Here is a 22,856-nt window from a genome sequence, read left to right on the forward strand (position 1 = left end):
TACAACTTTCAAGCTCTCCTTTACAAAAATATGGAACTTTGTATGTGTTTTTTTGTCAAAGAAAGATCACAGATACATGTTTTGTGGGGTTTTCCCCTAAAAGAGTTGTTCAAGTGGAGGGGGGGGCAACTATGGCAGTTGTGCCGCGCACAGTGGCTTGGGGGGCCTGGAGGGTTGCCCGCTCTGATCAATTTTTTCCTTTGATTTGGCTTTTTTTTTTTTTTTTTGAGTCGGGGTCTGCAATAAATTTTTCGCGGGCACCACCAGGAACTTCAGATCCGATGCGGATCCTTTTTGTTTCTTTTTGTTGCTTGTATTTACAAGAATCACATTGCTGTGGTTAAAGTAGAAGGGAGCCGAGTAGTTAGGTCGAAATAGAATCAAGAATTTAGGAGAATTGTGACCTATCCCATTAAATGGGTTGTTTTGAATGACTTTATCCTAAGGGACACGGCATAAACATTGGGAGAACGTTGTATCAAACAGAAAGTTAAAATTCTCCCCTACATTTATATTATCCAGATGATTGAAGGGTCTTGGATAAAAATTCTAGCAAAGCGAATGATTTTCAGCTGTTTAGCATGTGCTAGGTGTATTCCCACGGCCCCCCCTCCCCAGTGGCAAATTCCCCCACATGCAAAAGTGAGTAACCACAGAGACGTTACAAAAAGGGTAGCTTGTCATATCTAAGGGTTACAAAAGAAGAAAAATCATTAAAGGTTCTAGGACATGGGCTGGTTGTCCTCTAATCACTTTTGAATTTTAAGAAAGGGACTGGAACTATCAATTTCCGATGGAATAAGTATCCTTCGAAGTTTCTACGACCACGAGGGGAGAGGTTGAGCAGCTATCCTTTCATACAGAATAAACTCGCTTTAGGGTTTAATGTTACTCTTCACTTTCAAAATAAAGGTGTAGACCAGAGATATTCCCGAAAGACAAGAGGGATTAGGTAACAATTTCCACACCCCCTCCTTATTACTAATCCTATATTCATTCGAAGGCTCAGAGACAAGCAGGATGTATAGGCATTAGAATGCACCATTTGAGGCATTTGCCCACCTACATAACGACCAGAGTACCCTACTCTACAAATTTCAAGGTATTGTGTACAAAAATATGGAATTTTGTGTGTGTGTGTTTTTTGTCAAAGAAATATCACAGCTGTATGTGTTTTTGGGTTTTCCCCCCTGCAGAGCCTTGCAAAGTGGAGGGGGTGGGGAGCAACCAGGGCAGTTGTGCCGTGAATGGGGGGATGGTGTCTGGAGGGTTGTCCACTTTGATCAATTTTCCCTTTGATTTGTTTTTTTTTGCTTTTATTTGAGTCGAGGGGGGGCCTGCAATAAATTTTTCGCGGGCACCACCACGACCTGCAGATACGATGCGGATCCTTTTGATTATAGCAGATCTTTTCTCTTCATAATACATTGCGTAAATCAGCTCACTTGCATGGATATTCAGCTCCTCTGACATAGGTAATGAAAGGGCTCCTTGCAGTATCTAAAACGGCACTTGAATCTTATCAAGTATATCATCACAGACTGACTGAAACAACCTAACCTTTGCTTTATCCCACTCAAGTTTATAGAGACAGTTTTTTTTCTAGCGATGAGACACGAGCAGAACCACATATTTGAATGCAATGATAATTGGTAAATGTGCAGATATGTTATTTCAGTCATCATTTTAGTGATTGCTTGGACGGTGGTTTTTGTGGAAATCTGGAAAAGGTTGACAAAAGTTTTACCCTGCGCTGTGAATCTACGTGAAGTCAGTAACAAATTTTTACATATTCTAGATCTTCACAAGAAGACAGAATTATCTGAGCTCGGAGGCTAGATTCATTGTTAAGATTACAATTATGATTATGACTTAGGAAAACGTTGCATCCACAACTGATAACGCCTGAGATACATTTAGCAAGTTAGCTACATGCCATGCTGAAATTCCTGTCAGAATTTTCAGTCGGAAAGTGGACAGTATATATGATTATGCAATTCATCTTTACAGCAAGGAAAATGTCCGTGGGATAGAAATGAGATCGGCCTTTACCAAAACTGCGTCACTAACAGATGGCCGTCCTCTTCCACCATTTATCGCTGGAGATGCAAAAAATTCCATTCCAGCCATTCAGCTCAAGTAAATTAAGCCCCTCTTTCGGGAGAAAATGCCCTTGTAAGTAGATAACACAAAACTACATGAAAATTCTTCTAGAGCTTTCACATAACGTTGATTACTCTATTCTACTCTAGTCTCTTCATTACTCTATCATTACTGTTCCAGGAATCGTTAAATCAGTCATTTATTAAGTAAAGCCTGTGTAACTGGATGCTTAAACGCGTATGAAGGGTGGCCAGTAAGTCCACCCTCCGTTCCAGTTAGTTTTGAAATTCAAACCTCTGGTGGAAAATATGACTTTCGTGCCAAAAAAGCAATAGAGATTACAAGAGCACACTTACCCAGAGGAGATCACAGAGCAGATCAAAACTAAGAGGAAGACTTATAAAACCAATAAAGTATTTCCAGCGTCAATTATTTGTCAATTATTTTCAATACTACTTGCCCCACAGACTTAAATATTATTCAGTTTTCATACGCAGTGTGGAATTAAACATTGATATTACTCTCTTATGCCAGTGATGGTTTCGTCACACTTTCGGATGGAAATATTTTGGAGGAATGTTACCACTGAGCCTTCCAGCGAACTGCTAGAGTGCCAGAACATTTTTAGCGGCAGCGCGGCAATATTTGGTTGGTTTTATGCTGCCGGTTTTTGGCGTATATTTTGGCACTAATGAACCAAACTGTAAGGAATGCAGTGTATATCTATGCAAGAAGCATTTTTAAATTCTCTTGTTGAAATTTTTTTTCTAATTTATAAGTTAATTTTGTCACATGAAAGGAACTTATAATTTGGCTTACAACAAGACTATTATATAATTATTTTTAAAATCCTAAGAACATAATAAATTATTCAAATTATAAATTGCCTTCCTCTTCCAAATCGAATGTACGATAATTTAAAATATGTCTTCAAAAAATGAACATCCCGATCAATGTTTCTAATTTCTAATTTGGCTTAATTTCTAAATCAAACAAAAATATAATTTACATTTGTCAACATTGGACGTTTCATCGCTTTCATTTCAAGTAATGGCTGCATTGTTTTGATTTATACTTTACAATCTTTATGCTTGTAAACTGAATGTCCTCTCCATATCTTTTGATTTATATACTGGTGATACAATAATTTTGAAAACTGGTAAAGACTTTGATAGTTTATTTAGTAATGTCCAATAGGTTTTCTATTCTTACTCTAAAATAGGCCTAAATCCAGGAATTGTTGCAAAATTCATAAATAGAGTGGGAATATTACTTGTACAAGTTGTGGAAAAAGATATGCTATGATTGTCTTCTAAAGATAATTAATAATAAGGACTGGATCAAGAGTTTTTGATACCCTAGGCAAAAATATTTTCATGTCCATCTCCCTGCCAAATTGGTCTAGTCTAATTCAAACTCTAAAGCATTGGATAGCCTCTTTTAAGGATAGATAAAAACAAGTTCAATTATGTTCCAGATTCAATAGCCTATGTGTTTTGTGTTCTGAGTTTAAGATGCTAATATTTTCAGAAAATCAGATAGCCTAGCCCAGATAATTTTGAAGACCACACTGCCTTTCCATGACAATAAATAAAAGTTCAAATAGGGATAAAATCCTTTTAATAGACAGTGATGATGATAACAGTGATAGAAATTCACAAACATACTAGATATTTTGGTCACATATAGGCCTACAGTGACAATCATCAGTAGTAAAACTGTAAAACTGATGATGGTCACTGTATATGTGACCAAAATATCTGGTGTTTTTATGAATTTCTATCACTTTTATCATCATCACTGTCTTTTAAAAGGATTTTTATCCCTATTTGAACTTTTATTTATAATCAGATAGCCTAGCCAAGGTCTAGGCTTAGAAGATGTTTTGGCATAATTTTAGACTAGGGGCCTTTTCCTATCCTGAAATGTATCCAGGGCCTGAAATATATCTCAGAAAGGTAGACTAGGCTAATGCCATGCCAGGGGCTGTTCTAGGCCTGGCCAAGTAAGGCAAAGCTGCCCCCCAGTTTTTCTGACTTTATGACATTAAATAGACAATTACCTAAGCTGCAGGACAGGTCTGTATCTATCTAAATTTTCACCTTAATATAATGTTTTCAATGTCTTTTGTTGTTGACTTTTTCAAAATAGGCCTACAATTTCTAGTAGCCTATTTTGAGTTAGGATTCATCAATCTCAAGATATCCAGTAGGCTAGTGAGACAACTGGGTAAATTTTTTGTTATTCATATTATTGACTTATGAATAAAGTAAACATACCACTCAATGCCTTTTTTATGCTTTTTCCAAATATACTAATCATTATTGTTGGAAATGAATTTTACCCCCTCCCCTATATATACCAATTCATGGTATATACTTGCAAATTATGGGAGTGGGGGGGGGAGTTTAAACTGACCTTACAGGTACAAAAGAAAGGAAATTACCCCACCCTCACTCCTGGTCAAATACGTAACTTGAATTGGTATATATAGGGGTGGGGGTAAAATTCATTTCTGACAAAAAGGATTATTATATTTGGAAAGAGCATAGAAAAGACATTGAGTAGTATGTTTACTTTATTTGTAAGTCAATAATATAAATAACAAAAAATTTACCAACAGTTAATCACTACCTCAACAGTTAAACTACTGTAAAATTTTGGTATAAGCCTAGATTAGGGGCTATAGAGAAGGAAACAGGTCAAGGAAACAATTCTTAGTTCATATTAGACAATGCAGAGTAATTGCAGTTATCACTTTGTGACTGCAGATCTGCTACATACTTTACCCCAAACCTCCCCTAAGGTGCAAACTTAAATTGTATATTTCTTATGTGTTTTTCTATTTCTTCATTTTATCACAGTTGATTCAATTTACAGGTACATAGGATGAAACAAGAGGATTGTCCCCCTTTTCATTCCATGGTATAGAAAAAATGCATTGGGAATTATATAATCTGGGCTGTATATTTGCACATTAGGGGGGGAGGGGGAGGATAAAATACAGTAGAGCTACTGTCAAAATATGTTAACTACAATTACTCTACATATAATGAAGTAAGAATTGTTTTCTTAATAGGTTTCCTTCTCAATAGCCCCTAATTTAGGCTTATCCAAAACTTCTATTATAAAATATATGAATTAGATTTTTTTTACATTTGATTTAATAAATTGCCTTTATAACTAGCCTAAGTTAAGTGATAAGAATAATTTATCCATGTATGCTGCTAAATATTTTAAATGTCCTGATAGCCAATAGTAGAATCTAAGCATAGACACACTCTTTATGCTTGAGCCCAAACTTAATAAATACTGTCCAATATTAAACACAGTCTCAATCTTGGAGTTTAGACAAAGTATCTTATCAACATTCAACAGAGCATATTCCAATTAATTATCTTGTTGAAAAAGTGTAATCATTATGCTTTATTAAACATAGGTTGAATATCAAAAAGGAATTCTTATGAAGAAAATAAAATACATCTTGTAAAACTATAGAATATTTGAAACCAACCAAAAGTAATGTTAGCTTATACTAATAAATAAATATTTCAAAGATTTTCTGTCAGTAAACAAACATGTTGATGTATATTGTGTTCTGATACACAATGAGAAAATACTTAATTGATCAGGTTTTAGGTTTCTGCTCTGATACACAATGAGAAAATACTTAATTGATCAGGTTTTAGGTTTCTGCTCTGATACACAATGATAAAATACTTAATTGATCAGGTTTTTCTGCTCTGATACACAATGAGAAAATACTTAATTGATCAGGTTTTAGGTTTCTGCTCTGATACACAATGAGAAAATACTTAATTGATCAGGTTTTTCTGCTCTGATACACAATGAGAAAATACTTAATTGATCAGGTTTTAGGTTTCTGCTCTGATACACAATGAGAAAATACTTAATTGATCAGGTTTTTCTGCGCTGATACACAATGAGAAAATACTTAATTGATCAGGTTTTAGGTTTCTGCTCTGATACACAATGAGAAAATACTTAATTGATCAGGTTCATCTGCTCTGATACACAATGAGAAAATACTTAATTGATCAGGTTTTAGGTTTCTGCTGAACACAATCCAGTAATTATACTTGCCTTTTAAACACCAAAAATTAATTGAAATAAGCTTATTGAACACAGGGTTAATCACTGACAGAATTGCAGAAAAAGTATTGTGAAACAGAATGATTATAGTTGAATAAGCTAGGTTCTAAGGATTACTATTGTTTAAGCTTAAATGTTGAATCTTTTTCCAAGATCTAAGTCAGCCAAGTCTTAAAAAAATATCTGTATTAAGTCTAAGATTAGTTTCTTTAGTTATTTAGGGAACATAAAATTAGTTAACAAATTTTGTACAAGATTAGGTACTCTCCCATAACTCTGGGCTTTATCCAATGAATATTTCTTATAGGCTAATTAAAGTAGCCCATGTTTCATTTGAAACATAAAACATGGATTGTTCTTTAAGGGAGGTGTTTGAATTAAAGTTTAGCATCATTATCCCAAAACTAAGTTTTTGGAGTCTAATCCTTCTAATCTTTAGATTAAACTTGAAGAATCCTGAAATCTAAGATTTAATATTTTGGATTGTGTTGAAAACCCAAATTTAGGTTATAAGCTGTATTTAACATATTTTGGTAGTAGATAATGATGAAAAAGTGAGTTTGTAATTTCATGAAAAGTTGCAATTCTCATAAATTTTATTTTTGTAAAAAACTCTAACTAGGCTACTTTTAATTGCACTTGCCAGCAGTAAAGGCAAGTCTTGTAGACACTGGTCAATGATGTTGAAGCCTCTACCTGTCAGGTACATCCCATACTCTGAGCCAAGGCTTCCTTCATCAATCTCTATCAACTGCAGACTTAAATGCTTCAACACTAAGAGACATAAAAACAATCTGACTAAAGGGATTCCAAAGTCTGGCTACACAATTAGAGAAAAGTTTGTTTTCCAGCCTGGTACTAGTTATTGCTTTTGGTAGAACTTCAGAGGGTTGCCTTTAGTCCTTGAATTACTGTCTATCAGTGGAACATCACTGTCTACATCACTATCACTGTCTTGTCAGTGGAACAGGTTTGATATAATATTCTGGTCACAAACTAATTTGTATGGCAATAATACATCGCTTTGCCTGCATCTATATATGAGAGAGGGTATTTTGAGCCTTTGAAGTTGGGTAGAATGAGAGATGTCAAAAATCCTTTATGCATTTAGTTGCTTGTTGCTGCACTGAATACTGATACCAGGATTGATAGATTACCCTTATTGAATAAAATAGCAATACATATCCTAAATTCTAATTGTTGTATAATTAGGCCCTTTAATAACTTATTGGTTACAACAAGAGATTTGCTGCAGAACATTTCTTATTATACCAAGAGTTTGGTTGGCTTTGGCTGCTATTGACTGCATGTGAAAATTAAATTTCAGCTTATCATCAACCAAAACTCCCTGATCTTTATTGATGTGACAACTTATGAACAGCTTTTTTGAACCATCACTGGATTCCATAAAGTACTGACACAGAGTATTATTTGTGAATGACTCTGTATTTCTGGATATCAAATTCTAGTGGCCAGGATTTTGTCTACTTTAAGAATACATCAAGATCTGCTTGGATGAATTTTGTGTCTTGTGGGTTAAGACAGGGATAATTAATTTAGAATCATCCACATATAAGCAAATCTTACTCTTTGTGATTGATGGTGGATCATTCATGAAATTATTAAGTATAAGTGCAACACCTTGAGCCACTCTGCTTTTTTACATCTGCTGATTCTGAGAAGAAGGTTGATCTGCCATCATTAGATTTTACCACATGCTATCTATTGGTAAGAAATTGTATTGTCCAATTAATAGCATCATCATGAAAGTTCATTGCACTGAGTTTGGACTCGAGTCTCCTGTGAAATTGAATGCTTTGAATCCAATAATATCATGTCAACTGGAGATCCCTTATCTATAAGTTTTGTGACATGCTTGTATGCATTAGTCAGTACAAAATTCATGCTTTGCTATAGGATAATAGTCTGTTAGGTGAACCATAATGGCTGAATTTACTATGCCTTCAAGGAATGTCCTAATTGCTGTGGCAGGACTGACTGGTTGAAATTATCAATCTATTAGTCAAATTGTTGGCTTCTTTTCTATTGCCCCCATTGTGAATGGTGTAATATACACATTCTTTTGTACTGAGAGAATTTGAAATAGCAGAGAGAGGTGATTGCAATAATACTGCATATATCCCATTTAGAGATGGAAAGGTGCTCCATCTGGTTCTGCAAATTTATTTGGTTTCATTTTCTCCAGTTGTGTTTCTACATCAATTTTAGTAATATTAATGAGCACTATACTTTTTAAAATTGCATACTGTGGTAAGTCTGGAATTGAGGCATTATTCCATGATGCTGAATAGTAAATACCAAGATGAACTGCTTATTTAGTACATTGGCTATCTCCCTTGGGTTGCAGATTTTTGAGCCATCTTGTAAAAGTTGGGTGACAGATTGCCTTCCTGTGCTATCTGATGATGTATACCTCCAAAATTTCTTGGGGTTAAATTTTGCTGCAGTATTGATTCTCCATATCTCTCAGTGGTATTTCTTGTGAGACTTCTCAGTTGGCTACTCTCCTGTTTCTATTTACCTAGTTGTGATATTTTCCATATGGCTATGAGTATTTCTTTTTTCTGTTCCTGGACTTTATAATTACTTTTGTAATATATAGGAGGGTTATTGGCATCCTTTTCTATTTTGTAGGCGATTTTCAATAGCTTCCAATAATATTGTTTTCATAGTTGACCAAAAGCCTTCCTCATCCAGACTCTCAATAAAAGACCAATCACATTAAGGTAGTTCCTGACAAATTAGCGTGTAATCAATATACACTTTTTTTTGTAAATTCTATTCTTTGAGGATGCAGCCTAAACTGCAGCTTAGGCCAATGTGATCACTGGCTTCATTTAGTAGTAGGGGATACATACTTATTATAGATTATTGGTCTTTGGATAGCAGAAGATCAAGTAAAAAAGGGTTTTCACCTTCTCTATATCTTGTTGGCTGCTGGATACCATTTCAGGAATGGTTTTATTTAACTATTTTCTGAGAATTGGGATCCATTGGCCTATTTAATATATGGAAGATTGAACTAACCAACAATAACCAAATTACCACATTGTCTCATTTTATTAGCAATTGATGTACTTGCTAAACAATCCCTGGCAACAAACTGTAAGTAAGCAATAACTCAGCTCAATAGTAACCAAAGCTCTAAAAAAAACATAAAAAAACGAAATTTGTTATCAATAGGTACAGCAAAAGAATTGGCTTTTTATGCTGATTCCAAATATATAACATTTATTAATTTTAGTATTGCCCATCAAAAGCTACAAGCTTGAGAAAAATTGTCTCTTTTTTGGATAAGGGGGGGAACTTACCCAAAAAGTCAAAGAGTCTCAATGAAAATGTATGAATCTTATGGTGCATAATGCACCACCAGATTCAGAATATCAGAGAACCCTACTGCAGGGGTTTCAAGCTCCCATCAGCAAAAATGTGTAATTTTGCATTTTTTGCTGGAAGAAAGATCATTGATGTGCATTTATTATTTTTTTCCCAGAGGTGATTGTATTCTAGAAGATCAGGAGAGGGTGCATTCAAATGGAAATTAAAAGTTCTAGTGCCCTTTTTAAGTGACCAAAATATTTGGAGTGACCCTTCCCATGCCACTTTTTCCCAAAGTTGTTTCATCAAAATTTTGAGATAGCCATTTTGTTCAGCATAGTTGAAAGATCCAAGAACTATGCCTTTGGGGGTAACTTGACCCCCCACTGTCCCTGGGGAAAAATCGGTAAGTTATAAAATTTACCCTTTGTTTACCTTAATTTGCATTGTCCAGCAAAATAAGGATTAAATCCCATAGAATTGCTGGTTAGTGATGATGATGGTTGGACATCTCAACAGCATCCCACTCAGTTCACCACAGCTTTGATGACCATTCTCTGTCAACAGCTATTTTAAAGGCAGCAGTACTGGGGGTAGTGACCATTTCTTTGGTGAGCAAATTCCACAAACTCACTTCTATTAGTGAAGAAGTTAATGTGTAGTCTAGTGGCAGCTCTCTTCTGATATAGTTTCCAACTGTGTCCCCTAGTTTTGGCAGATTGGCCAAGTTGAAATTGCTTATTCAATGGAAAGTGAGAATTCAGGAGCTTATGTGTCATAATAATATCACCCCTTTTATGTCTGCAGACCAGAGTGGGGAGTTTCAGTCTCTTCAGACAGGATGAATAGTTTAGATATTTGCATCTATCAATTGCTTTTGTAGCCTGTCCCTGAACTGATTCTAACTTTGGCTCACCTTTATGGTCACCTTTATTGACAGGGCTAGCAACATACATGCCAAACTCCAAATTAGGCCTGACTAATGCCTTATATAATTTAGTCATCACCATAGGTGACCTACTAATCTTTTTGTAATGCCAAGGGTTTGGAGTGCTTTGGCTACAGCTGTCTGTGTGTTCACAGTAAATTATAATTCTTTATCAACTATGATCCCCAAGTCTCTCTCCACTTCAGATAAGATGATAGTCTGTCTTGATCTGTCCATCCCTAACATATAATAAGGGCATTTGTCATTTTTCTTTCCAAAGTGGATTGTTTGACATTTATTTACATTGAATTCAAGCCTCTAGAACGTTGCCCAATGGGACAGTACCCAAAGGTCATTCTGCATAGAGGCTCCCTTATTGGATGTATCAGCAGGTCCAATTAGTTTGGAGTCATCAGCATAAAGACTTACTTTATCTTTGACTGTGTTTGGTGTGCCATTAATATAAATATTGAATAGTGTTGGTCCCAAGATGGGTCCTTCTTCTTCTAGTTCACTGGAGGTGGGCTGTTCAATTAGTAATATTGAGCCCTTTTCTCTGTGCTCTAAGCGTTGGGATGCAGAGCTACTTGCTTGGTCACTTCTTATTTAATGGATAGTCTCAGATATCCTTCAGTAGATATTTTGAGTTAAAGAGTTCAAATATGAGACCATAGACATTAATTTCTCTGCTGAGTGTGCTGGAAGAGTCGCCTAGACTTTTGGATAATAGTGATATTATGTGATGTTTCAAGCATTTTAACAGTTCACAGAACACTGTCTGCTGAACTGACATCACCATATTACATTCAAATAGACAGTGGTCAATTGTTTCATTTTTCATATTACAATGCCTGCAAAGGGACAGGGACAGGGGAATTGAACCACTTGAATTAGAAAACTTATATGAGAATGCAAGGAAATTTAGTCCATTTGTTCCAGAACGAATTCTATGATACATTTTAGAAAGATACTTATTGGGAAAGGGGGAAAGGATAGGATTGATCTTAATAAAATTAATATCTGATAGCCTCCATTGGTAAATATCTCTAATCGGGATTGGTCTCCCACTTGGCTGGTCAATATTTATAGCATTTTTGCTATTTCATCAACCTGATGATTACCACTTATGCCAGAGTGGTTAGGAATATACTGAAAATAAGTTTTTATGCCACTTGAAGCAAGATTATCTATAATACTGAGACAATGATAAGTGTCAATGTCCAACTTATATTGAGGAGCTGAGGCCAGCAACTCAAGGCTTGATAGAGAGTTGGAATATATGATAATATTATTTGAATTTGCAATCAAAGGTTGGTTTTCCTTAAGGTGTTCTAATGCCATGATTATGGTATTTAACTCAGCAGACATTGTAGATAAATTATTATATAATCTCTTGCCCATTGCAATTTTCAGGTGAGGAAGGAAAACACCACTTGCAACCTTCTCATTCATTTTTGACCCATCAACAAATATTTGGAAGGAATTTTTATTGGTAATTGTATTAAGTTCTGCAAATTTTCTGGACAAAAGCAATGGGGGTTAAATCTTTATTGCACTTTGAGAACTCATTTTTTATTATGGGACTTGACCAATTCCATGGGGGGATTTGGGGAAAGTGGGTGCAATAGACTTTGCTGGTATAGGGAACTTCTTCTGAATATTGGCATACTCATCTGCAATGCCTCTATACATGGCTGGATTTCTTAACCAATTATGTAGGGTGTGTGAGCTATTTGATTCAATTTTTGTAAGAAGTTTTGTCAAGAGAAAGCTACGTCTCTCCCTTATTGTTGTTAATCCACTCTCTATAGGCAGAAACTTGATGCTTTTGGGATTCCTAAAACCAAATATAAGATGTATTATATCATTTTGTGTTGTTTCAATTTTTTGTATCTGGGTCTTTGCACATACACCATATATGATGAGCCCATAGTCAATATGGGGTCTTATATGTGATTTATAAAACTGGAGTAAAGTTTTCTCCTTACAGCCCCAGGGTGTGGAAAGAAGTCTTTGTAGTATATTTGTTTTTCTATAGCATTTTTTTATTGTGTTTGAAATCTGGATGTGGAAATTAAGTTTTTGGTCCAGCATGAGACCAAGGTAATTAATATGATTATCTTCTGGAATAGTTATTTTATTTAGAGTTAGTTTTGCATTAATATGGTTTCGCTTCCGGTGAAATTGGATTATTTTTGACTTGGTGGGTGCAATGGGTAAATCTGAATGTTGAGAGAATTTTTAAAACTGGAAGAGTGACTTTTGCAGATTTGACTGTGCTATCTGAAAGGTGTTGCCAGATGACCATTGTCAGCATATTGTAGATTCGTGTGGGGTAGGTTCATGTCCCAGAGATATAGGGCAAATAGGAGGCAACTGAGGACTGCTCCCTGAGGTAGGCCTTTGGTTATTGTCTTTTGGGGTGAAGAGGCTGAACCAACACAAACGATGAAACTTCGCACTTCTGTGAAGGATTTAATAAAAGATACTAGCTTAGGGGGTACTCCAAGGTTTGCAAGTGTGTTTAAAAGGATTTGGTGGTTCACATTGTCATATGCCCCTTCAAAATCTAGGAAAGCTGCAACTAGGACATTATTTTTTGAGAAAGATTTATTTATTGCATTTGTTAGCAAAATGAAAGCATCTGTTGAGGAGTGGGGTTTCCTTAATCCAGTTTGAGTGTGAGGGATCATATTATTTTTTCCAACAAACCAGAGGAGTCTGTAATAGATCGTTATCTCTATTATTTTCCCCCTCAGAGGAGTAATCATTATAGGTCTATAAGACTCTGGGTTATCTTTGAGTTTATTTTTCTTTAGGATTGGTAGGAGGGACGAACATTTCCATATATTGAGGAACATAGAAGATGCCCAAGCGTGATTGTAACAATTTAGCAGTTCTTGTTTGTATGAAGGTGTGAGATTCTTTATCCATGTAGGGTGTATATTGTCATAGCTAACGCTAGTTTTGGTCCTAATATGATGTATTGCATAATTCATTTCCAGGATTGAAAATAGATTACTTACATACTCGGATCCCGGGCGTGGTTGGTATCTTGGGCTCATAGGACATGGGGACAGTTTGCTTTGATTATTTGATGTTAGCTTATTAACAGAAATAGTTGCATATAGGTTAGCTTTTTCATTATCATTGTCATAATGGGTATTATTATGTATAAGCTCATACAGGAGTGGGTTGGGGAAAGTCTTTTTTCCACAGATGTGGCTTATGACTTTATGTATATTTGGCTCATGTGTTTCTCTGGAGAGATTATTTGCAAAATTATTCCAGTATTTATGTTTAGCATCTATTATAGTTCTTTTTAGATTAGATTCTGCTTGTAATTTTTTTAAATATGTAGTAGGTGATGGTTTTTTTATGAATGCTCTCCTAGATGCCTTTTTTGTTCTCCATTTATTTTGGCTCTCATTTGTCCATCATGCTTTAGGAATGTGTTTAGGGAATGTTTTCTTAGGTTTTGTCCTGGGGATAGCACGATTAGTTGTATTTATTAGTAAAGATGTCAAGGCTTCAGCATGTGTGTCAACTGCTGTGTTTGAAATACATGAAATTCGGGTGAAAATTGTAATTTCATCATTTACCTTATTTTGGAACATAGACCAATTTGCTTTAGTGTTGATATATTTGGAGGTATGAGATAAAGTTTCAGCAGGTTCATTTAGGTTGCAAACAATAGCAAAGTGGTCAGTACATAGACTATCTATTTCATTTACGTAAATTTTATTCAAAAAATTTAATGACACAATTTGTAGGTCAATTGTGGAGAATCTGCCACTTTTGGGGTTGAAATATGTATTCAGGTTTGGAGGGGTAGCAACAGCTAATTCATTATTATTTGAAGTCATATGCTCAATGAATCTACCAGCTTTATTTGCTGGTTTATTCCCCCACAAAAGGCTATGGGCATTGAAATCTCCACAAATAATGATATTTTTTAACATATTAGAATTATTTATATAATTAAAGAAATCCTTGGCATCTGTAGTTTGGCCATTAGGGTTATAAAAGCTTATTGTGTAGGCTTTTAAATTATTCAGCCAAACACTGATACCAATTGCGTCCACATCATTTGCAAAATCTGGAAAATTGATGCCACAAAATTTGATATTTTTTTGAACTAATAAAGCTACCCCACCTCCTTTTCTCTCTGAAGACCTATCCTTTCTGAGGATAGTATATCCCAGAGACTTAATTTGTTGATTTTAGGTTAAATGAGTTTCCTGGAGGCAAGCAATATTAATGGAATTATTATTCATAAAAGATATTAGTTCATTCAGCTTATTTTCTGTGAGTTATCTTACATTCCATTGGAGTATTGTTATATGTTGTGTTGTTGATTTATTCTTCATATGACTGTGTATCAATGTTCAGCTTTGTTAAAAGTAAAGCAAGATCTTTTTTTGCTTGAATGAGCATATCATCTGGGATGTTGATTTTTGCCAATTCTGCAATGATTTTTGTTTTCTGTAGTTGATGTATGTTCATGGCCTGAACTGCATTACAGTTTAGAATGAATAAGCATATATTTGGGGATTGCATTTTTGGTTGTGCATCCTGTTTGTCGGTTAAGGGATTAATTCCTGGTAGTGTTTCTGGTTTGTCTCTTCTTGGGAGGGGGGGCCAGGCTGACCTCATCTCACCAGACTAGGAGGCTTGTTGGCTTGGTGATTCCTTCTGATAGGGGTTTGAGCTAGGGGGCTTAGAAGATGGTGTTTTATATAGGGTGTTTGATGCATTGGGGGCATTTGACTTGGGGGGTTTTGGTTGGTTTCATTACAGGCTTTATTTTGTATTGTTGGGCAGCATTTGCTTCCATTGCTGCAAAGGGGTATGGGATGGCCTTCTCTGTTGATATTTGGAGTGTTCGAGCTCTTTTCTTGTATGCAGGGCATAATGATTTATTTGTAGATTCATGTGGGCCTTTGCAATTGATGCATGTAGGCTGAGTGTTGTTACAAGTTGTCAACTCTTTAGGATGGAAATCTTTACAATTACTACACTCTTGGAGAATTTCATTGCATTTGTTTGTTGTGTGTCACAGTTTGAGACACTTCTGACACTGGATAGGCTTAGGGTTGTATTCCTTGTGTGGCTTGATTTGCCCAAAGAGGAATAATTTTTCTGGGATATTATTTTTTTCCTTCAGTGTGAATAAGAAGGATCTACTAGTTTTTAGACCATTAGAGTTAGGTTTGCCAAGTTGGGTAACATCCTCAACTGGGATTGTGTTTCCAGCCCTATCTGAGAGCCCTTCTTTTAACTCCTGAGTGGATATCTCTGGGGGAACATTATAAACTACTATTTTTGTTGGTGATTGTTTTGGGTTCCAATTAGATGCAATAATTGGGGTATTCAGAAGGGATTTTAGGTTAATTATTGTATCTGCTAATTTCTGATCTTCTACAGCTATTAGCAGAGATCCATCACGGTTAATATTAAGAGAGAACATTGATTTTAGCAATTTAAAAATGGCAACTTATCGCTGTGATCATTTTTATTTCAAAGGGGGTAGTAGGAGTAATTTTAAGGTAAATTCCTAAGTTTTTGGAAGGAGGATCTTGGGCAAGGAGAGGGGAAATGCTTCTGATCGGGGAGATTTTTTTCCTTTTTTTAGAGCTTCTAGAGAGGACCTCTTGAAACCCATTATCATCATTTATGGTTACATTAGCCCCTACACTTATCATTGCTCTATTCTTCAAATTGGAGCTATCATTTGAACTTTGAGATAGTGTGCTTGACCAGCCAAGATGGGTATCTTTCACTATGGCACTTTCACTGGAATTTGATTTGGAATCTGGTGGGACTTTTTTTTTCGGAGGACTTCTAAACATTGCCTATTGGAAAAAGCTTTAAACAAAACAATAACAAAACTAAAACAAGAAGGGAAAATACAATAATATCAAACCGTCTGCACTATACTATGGGGAGGAGAAACACAAAAGTATAGCCCTGACGATGAGTTGAGCAGGATTGGTTTGGTACAACTGCTGATTAGAAGCAATAATAATTCACAAGAAATTTTTTTTTTTAATTTTCTTATAGAGTTGCTGCTGATTAATGCAACACGTGAAAAGTAAGTTCCCTGGGACATTCCACTTAATACTTCCACTTCTTCTGAAAATAATAACTGTCCATTTTTTCCAAATATTTTCACCCTTTGCTGTCTCCCAGAAAGAAACTGAAGCACCCACTCTACAATTACATTATGTGTTCTAATTGCAAATAACTTGGACCTTAGTTGACAGTGGCATACTTTATTTAAGGCTTTTGCAAAATCCAATAGAACCAAGTTGACAGGGATTTCTTGGTCCAGATGCTCAGTAATATATTAATGGGTTGATAATTGGAAACGCTGTTGTGGCTAGCCCCTTTGTGTACAGGCATAACATTAGCATTCCATCAATCCTGAGGAATCTGCTTAGAATCAAGACTTCTGAAACATGTTTGCAAGGGGAAGGGCTATTTCTGTATGAGCTTCTTTAGGTACTCATGGATGAATTTCATCAGGGCCAACAGATTTATTAGGATTAAGCTGTTTCAGTTGACTCAACATCAAAAGCGACCATAGTTATCTTATGCATATGCTCCTCAATAGAATATTCCAGTGCCTAAGGTAGGGGGCATTGTCTGGAGACGTCAACACTGACTTTAATTGACTACTCAATTCAGCTGCTATATCTTTTGGGGTACTAGCTGTATTGCCATTCACAAGCAGTTCCATAACTGAGTGTCTCCCTGGTTTCCAAGCTGAAGTATACTTCCAAAATCTCTTGGGGTTAGATTTTGAATCAAATGCCAATTACTCTTCACATTCTGTTGTAAGTTTTCTGGTGAGATACCGAACTTTATTTTGGGTTTGTTTAAATTTCTCATAGTTCTCAGTGGAAGGGTTACTTCTGTATTTGCTCCAATATTTCTTCTTTTTATTTACAACTTCCTTGACATCACAAATGATAAATGGTAGGGTTTTGGGTCTTCTTTTCCAGGAAATTACTGTATGTTTTTCTGTTGCTTTAGTTAAAACCCTTTTCATTTCAAGCCAAGCCTCCTGCATATTCTTAACATCAATGAATGACCAATCCTGGTGAATCAACTCTTGTCTGACCTGGTTGTAATTTGTGTACGCATGCTTAATCCAATTATCATTTTGTGGGTACAAGCTAAGCCTACAAGTAATTGCAATATGGTTACTCGCTCCAAATGGTGGTTCCAAATCAAACAGTTTGTGGTAATGAACTGTAAGTAGGAGCAACCCAGCTCAATAGTAACAAAAACTCTAAAAACAGGAATTTTGATACCAATAGATACATCAATAGAATCAGATTTTTATGGTGATTTCAAATATATAAGTTTCATTCAGTTTAATTTTACCCATCAGAAGTTAAGCGCCTGAGAATACTTGCTTTTTTTTGAAAAAAGGGGAAAACAACCCCTAAAAGTCATAGAACTTTAGTGAAAATTGCACCATCAGATTCAGCGTATCAAAGAACCCTACCATAGAAGTTTCAAGCTCCTATCTGCAAAAATGTGGAGTTTTGCATTTTTTGCCAGAAGAAAGATCATGGATGCATGTTTATTTATTTATTTTTTTTTCCCCAGGGGTAATTGTATCGAACCAGTAGTCCTGGAATATCGTTAGAGGGCTCATCTGAATGGAAATTAAAAGTTCTAGTGACCAAAAAAATTGGAGGGCAACTTGGTCCCCTCCCACGCTCGTTTTTTTCCCGAAGTCACCCAATCAAAATTTTGAGATAACCATTTTGTTCAGCATAGTCGATAGTCTAATAAATATGTCTTTGAGAATGACTTAATCCCCCACAGTTCCTGGGGGAAGGGCTGCAAGTTATGAACTTTGCCCATTGTTTATATATAGTATTATTAATCGGAAGTATACAGACGATTTCAGGAGGGATTTTTTCTGGTTGCGGGGGGAGGTCTGAGGAGGGGGTTACGGGGGGGGGGTCTGAGGAGGGGGTTACGGGGGGAATCTGAGGAGGGGGTTACGGGGGAGGATGTTTCCTTGGGGGAAGGGACATTCAGTTGAAAAACAAGTTTTTTCAACTGAAAGTAAGGAGCTGCATTAAAACTTAAAACAAACAGAAATTATTACGTATATTAGGGGTTCGCCCCCTAGTCAACACCTCGCCCTTTACACTGAAGTTTTTTCAGTACTTTCAAAAGAGCTATCTATTCTAATTAACTGGCCTTTGTGATTTGAACAAAATTCAAACTTTAGCATAAAGAGCAAGGTATTGACTAGGGGTAAACTCCCTAATATACATAATAAAAACATACAAATATAGAAGTTCGTTACATAAGTTAATTCGTAAGTTACATCAGAACTTAATTTCTAGAAAGCCATAAAATTAATATGCAAATTTCATTCTAATTATTCATGTACGGTGAGCCAAAATCAAAGCTGCATTATTTCAAAAACGTTCAAAAATTAAATAAAAAACAAGTTTTTTTAACTGAAAGTCCTCTCAATGCCTCACTCTTTACGCTAAAGTTTTTTTATTGTTTTAAAGAATAGAGTTGTGAGAAAGAGTAACTTTAGCGTAAAGAGCGAGGCATTAAGGAGGGGACAGCCTTTTTCATATACAGAATAATATCTGTTTGTTTTAAGTTTTAATGTTGCTCCTTACTTTCAGTTAAAAAAAACTTGTTTTTTTATTTAATTCTTTACAAGTTTGTATTTTTTTAATTTAATCAACACTAATGAGCATCTCTTGGTCATTACTAAACAAAAGGTAAACAAGTAGGGTTGGGTTTTGCCCACTTCTATACCTGGTCAGAAAATCAATTGCTTGGTATAGCAAATGTTCATGAAGGCACTCTAGAAGTGGGTCATTTGGGTTTTAAACTCCTTCTGTAACAGCAAACCCATCAATCCTCTGTAGTTCTAGTGAATTGGAATCTCCAACAATAAGAACATTCTTATAATATTGCTTCCTTGCATTATTAATGGAATATGCAATTGCTAGAAGGGAAGTTGTTTGACAAGGGACTTCTGTAAAAACAGCCTATGACTATAGGGAGACTTCACTGCAGAATTTTTATCCATATTTGCTCAACTCAAGGTTTGTAATCTGAATTAACTTTATGAGCTCTTACCTGGAGTGGAGATCTAACATACACTGCTATCCCTGTACCATTTGGATTTGACAGATTGGTGAGTATTTCAAACCCAGGTACTTGAATTTGTATATCAGTAAGAGCAAATGTAGTATGTTTTGGTTTCACCTCAGTGAAGGCAAAAACACTTACTTCATGCCTTGTTGACATCACCAACTTAATTTCATTCATCTTTGTAGTAATACAGTCTACATTACTATAAAGTACCACAAGTCGCTTGATAATAGTATTGTCATCATTAGCTTCACTAGATCCTGAATCACAGGATTTTAAAGAAGTGGTATCTGATATGGGTTCATTATTTCTGTTATCCAATTTTAGCACATACAATTCAGTTTCTGTGTATTTTGTAGAGCCAACTTCACTAGTACTATCACAAATAGAAACACTACTTATAGAACTATTTACAAGTCTTAAAGGGGTACCAAATATATCTATGATTCCATGGAATTCTCGTGCAATGGTGACTGATGTTTTGCAAGGGTCTGGGAGTTTTTACACAATCTTATTTCCTCTGATAACTATGTCCACTTCCCCATTCAATCCTCTCTTATGCAGTTCTTCATACAAGGTTTGTCTTTTTTCGCAATCTTGCTTTGACATGTTGTTTCTAAATTGAATGGCACCCTTTCTTTCAAAAGATTTCCATAGGATTAGCTTCTTTAATTTGAAATTAGCCACTGAGAAGATAATCAGGATAGGATGTTGAGTACTGGGTCCTGGAGCAATTGTTTTGTTCCCTAGTCTGTAAACGTTCAGGATAGTAACATCAGAGAATCCATAATCATCAGTTTGTGGAGGAACTCCAAAGATCACTATATTAAGTTTTCTTTTTTGTCTTCCACAATCCTCGGCAATCATTGCTTTTACGCGATTTTCGAACTGTTCATCTAAAGCTTTTCTTATTGTAGCTACTTAGGCGATCACTAAATCTTTTAAAGCGTTATTGTCCTTTGCCATTCCTGAGGATTACTCAAGAGTACGAATCCTGTATCCTACTGCCTTAAACTGAGTGTCAATTTCTGCATTAAGTTCATCTTTAAAATTTACATACAATATTTGTTCTTAGGAAGTATTCAGACGTTTTTCAGGGGGGGGGATTTCTGCTGGGGGTGGGTTTTCATGGGGAAAATTTTCTGTGGGAAGGGAAGTTTCCAGGAGAAACACTGAGGGGATTTGGCAGAATTCCTATAGGAAATTCTTTTTTTTTGTCTTACTTTCTTTTTGCATACTTAGTTTTGCATATGGAGATGTCCTGAGGAATTATCCAGGGGAAAGGTTTAGCAGGTTTGGAAATGTCTGGGGAATTTTTTAGTGGCAAGGGGATTTTCCATGGGATGATTTTTTGCAGAAGAAACTTTCCATTAGGGCAAGGGGGCCTCTGGGAAAAATTTTACACAGAAATGGGGTTTCTGGAGGGGCTGGAAAAACAATTAGAAATTAAATTCTGTTTCATATGAAAGTATGCCAAGGAGGATTTTTCGGGCAAAACTGTCTGCTATAAATTTTATGGGGGAATTTTCAGTGAGGACAGAATTGACCAGAGGGAATTTTAGGGGGGGGGGATATTTTACATGAGAGATACAGTCTATACAGTAATTAAACAAAACAGGGGACAAATTGAATTAACATTTATTATTCCTACCTTAAGAGTGCTTTGGATGCACATGGCTGTTCCCCTTCCTCCTTCTTTAGATAAATTGGTGACCAAAGTGTATTCAGGTATTGAGGTCTGAACATATTGAAGAGGGGTATTAGTCCACTTAGGTTTTATTACACAGAAAGCATAAACGTCTAGTTTTTCTGTCAAGAGGGTGTATGTATATGTTTCAAATCTGAAAGATCATTGGATGTTTTAGATTCTATGCTGCTATTATTTAAATTATTCCTCATGAAACAGTCTGCTCAGAAAGGGAACAGACTACTGATCTTGCACTGTATAATGATGGTTCATCAGGGATGTGTATTTCAACAGGCAGAAGGCTATTTACACTATTTACATGTCTAAAATGAATGTTTATAATTTTTGAAGTTGCATTTTGAATTGATGAATCAATAGATGATTTACCAATTGAGTTTTTGCATGTTTGAAAGGAATTTGTCTAAAATTAAGCAAGGAGATGTAAAAACTCACTGTAGACTAATGAAAATAGATTAACTGTTGAACCAATTCCTGAAAGTCTTAGAAATTTTTGAGGTTCCAATAATAAAAGAGAAACTGCTTAAAACAGACTTTGTTTAAGCACAAACAACAATCTGACCCTTTGAGGGTTTAGAGGGTAGTAGGCCCCATTTGTATTTTTGATAATTTCTATTTGTTTTCAGATTTACTTGGTTTTCTTTTTAATTTCTTTACATTTTAGGTTTCATCTATTATTCCACAGTAATATCTGTTTTTTTATGTGAATTAAATGAAAAAAAAACAAGGTTTTTTTTAATTGAAAGTAAGGAGCGATATTAAAACATAAAACGAATATAATTATTCCGTATATGAAAGGGGCTGTCCCCTCCTCAGCGCCTCGCTCTTTACGCTAAAGTTTGATTCTGTCTCACAACTTTATTTTTCAAAACAATAAAAATCTTTAGCGTAAAGAGCGAGGCTTTGAGGAGGGGACAGCCCCTTTCATATATGGAATAATTTCTGTTTGTTTTATGTTTTATTGTCGCTCCTTACTTTCAGTTAAAACAACTTGTTTTTTTTATTTAAATAAGAAATAGAAGCATACCCGAGTCATCAAATGACTACTCCAATGAGTTGAAAAAACTATATATATATATATATATATATATATATATATATATATATATATATATATATATATATATATATATATATATATATATATATATATATATATATATATATATATATATATATATATATATATATATATATATATATATATATATATATATACATATATATATATATATTTTAATTTCTGATCGTTTTTTTAAATGATGCTGAGAAATGATGCCGGGAAGTAAGATACAGTACCCTGTTTGTGCTTTTTTGGGTATAGAACAGATCCCACTTTAGCAGGTAACAGAGGAATTAGGCTCACTTCTCGTAATTAGGATTCTTCCAGAATGAATTGTCAAACTTGAACAGTGTCTAGCGGAAAATGAGAGATCGTTCTCTTGTTGTGCTTTTCTGGGGAGGGGGGGGGCAGGGACAAAACATGATTCAACCTTGATAGTGGGTCCTTAAATTCTT

The 22,856-nt window shown here is 35.3% G+C and overlaps 1 protein-coding gene across 3 annotated transcripts in view; it reads left to right on the forward strand.

The window, feature by feature from the left end:
- Positions 1-3,165: 3,165 nt before the first annotated feature.
- LOC148939256 (catenin delta-2-like) overlaps positions 3,166-22,856 on the forward strand; it is a 169,257-nt gene continuing 149,566 nt past the window's right edge. For all 3 annotated transcript variants that reach the window (XM_089107125.1, XM_089107127.1, XM_089107126.1), the window contains exon 1: positions 3,166-3,262. The gene's annotated coding sequence lies outside the window, so the exon portion shown is untranslated. The remainder of the gene's footprint in view (positions 3,263-22,856) is intronic.

Source organism: Artemia sp. Qi Xiang Cuo, chromosome 21 (assembly GCF_049724085.1).
Source record: "Artemia sp. Qi Xiang Cuo chromosome 21, ASM4972408v1, whole genome shotgun sequence".
NCBI lineage: Eukaryota > Metazoa > Arthropoda > Branchiopoda > Anostraca > Artemiidae > Artemia > Artemia sp. Qi Xiang Cuo.